The sequence below is a fragment of the Limulus polyphemus genome, unplaced genomic scaffold, assembly GCF_000517525.1.
Source record: "Limulus polyphemus unplaced genomic scaffold, Limulus_polyphemus-2.1.2 Scaffold5812, whole genome shotgun sequence".
Taxonomy (NCBI): Eukaryota; Metazoa; Arthropoda; class Merostomata; order Xiphosura; family Limulidae; genus Limulus; species Limulus polyphemus.
In genome coordinates this window covers 9,349-11,442 of record NW_013671422.1, presented here as the reverse complement: position 1 = coordinate 11,442, position 2,094 = coordinate 9,349, and the positions used below count along the sequence as shown (strand labels likewise).

General features: G+C 29.9%; 1 long non-coding RNA gene across 1 annotated transcript in view; it reads left to right on the top strand.

Annotated features, from left to right (window-relative positions):
• The window catches only part of LOC111089292, a 24,035-nt gene extending 22,770 nt beyond the window's left edge, over positions 1-1,265 (top strand). The window contains exon 3 of the long non-coding RNA XR_002613573.1: positions 447-1,265. This is a non-coding gene — a long non-coding RNA (uncharacterized LOC111089292). The remainder of the gene's footprint in view (positions 1-446) is intronic.
• Positions 1,266-2,094: the final 829 nt, after the last annotated feature.

Genomic DNA, 2,094 nt, shown 5'->3' with positions numbered 1-2,094 from the left:
CACATTGACAACTAAAAAAGTTGGACTTACCTATTTCTATTAAGTAAAGGGACGGGGGGGGGTCGAACATGCCACAAAAAAGCATAATTTTAGAGATTTTGGACAATTACTCTGTCTTATTTCGGCCAATTTACATGGGATTTGGTACAAAGATACCTCCTTGCAGGTTCCGAGCAATTATATAGACAGTTTTTCGTGATTTTTTCTGGTGTCAAAATTGTCCATGTTGAGATTACGTGGCGGAGGCATGTTGCATTCGCCCGCGAATGTTGACCTCTTTAAGTTTAATTACTTTTTCAGTTATTTGTCTTTCACGAACAGTATATATTTTACAAGGGTCATTATTAAATGTTAACATATTTGTAGTATTCAAATAATATATATATATGTATGTATGTAATAATATTATATATATAATATATAAATACGTGATATTTGAAAAGCAGCATATACACCGGAGAGAGAGAGCGACTATGCCAGGTTCATATGTAGCTTCTGATGACCTGTTGAGAAGTAAATCCGGATGACTTTTGTATTGCTTTAATGTGGGCGTCCGTGCCATCCCTACATAGAGGGCGCTAGCGCACTCTCCGATATGGTGTACTGTGATTATATGAGGTGAATTTCGAATATTTCAGAAGTGTTTTTACGTATTTAGTGTTGAATAAAGACGTACAAGTACATTGCTTCGTGGGAATGAAGTTTCTACTGGTAATGGTACTGACATGTTACCATTCCCGTTCCCCATCTGTCGAAGTAGCTGCTCTTTAAAAGAGCCACAGTAGTAGTGTGTGAATACAACTAGGCCTAGCAAAAACGGACCACACCTTAGAGTTTACGGCTGACACTGGACGACTGTATAGCTTTTGTTGGCTTGTGACGTCGACAGAGGCGCACCATCTGCACCACACGAGAAAAGCCACGCGCATTTCCTTGTTCCCTGGAAAATAACCGGCAGAAGGATACAGGGACTATAGAAATCTATGAAAGGATCTCTCTCTCTCTCTAAACAGCCAAAGAAAACTAAAGAAAGATTCACAGAGTATGTTCGGTACGAAAAAAAAAACACAAAAAACATCGGATAGGTGTGGCCGAACCAACCCTTCAAATCACAGTACTGTCTGGTCTGTCAACTAGTATAAAAAATACGTTTACGTACAGTTTCTAACTCAACCTCAGACATTCTAGTCCAACACAGTGAGACAAGTGAAATTAGAAGTTTGTGTGTGTGTGAATCGAGGATAGTTGTGAATAAAATAATTGAATCAAAAATAAACATAATTTATACATCTGCTGTATGAGATTTAATCAATTTATTCAAATCTTTTTTTTTTGTATAACTTGCTTCAAGTGTATTTTATCAGGTTTCTGTATATATTTATTTAATGGTTGTTAAGTCCGCATGAGTTTATTTATCGCTTGTGGACCAAACTTTAATAACGAAATATTATGGCAATCAAATTGTTAACCCTAAACATATTTTGTATCAATTCATAAAATGTAACTCAAAACAACTGATGAAAAGTTGAATACTCATTATAACGGAACAAACATTACCTAGGTTTTATCCACCTTTTGTCTTTAAATCTGGGTGTTAATATCTGTTATCTAGCGCTTGCAGAAAAATTGGCTATAGGAAAATTATAAAAAAGTACAAATTTTATATTGTATATATATATGTTATTATTATATATTGTATATATATATGTTATTATTATATATTGTATATATATATGTTATTATTATATATTGTATATATATGTTATTATTATATATTGTATATATATATGTTATTATTATATATTGTATATATATGTTATTATTAGATATTGTATATATATGTTATTATTATATATTGTATATATATATGTTATTATATATTGTATATATATGTTATTATTAGATATTGTATATATATATGTTATTATTATATATTGTATATATATGTTATTATTATATATTGTATATATATATTATTATTATATATTGTATATATATATGTTATTATTATATTGTATATATATGTTATTATTATATATTGTATATATATGTTATTATTATATATTGTATATATATATATGTTATTATTATATA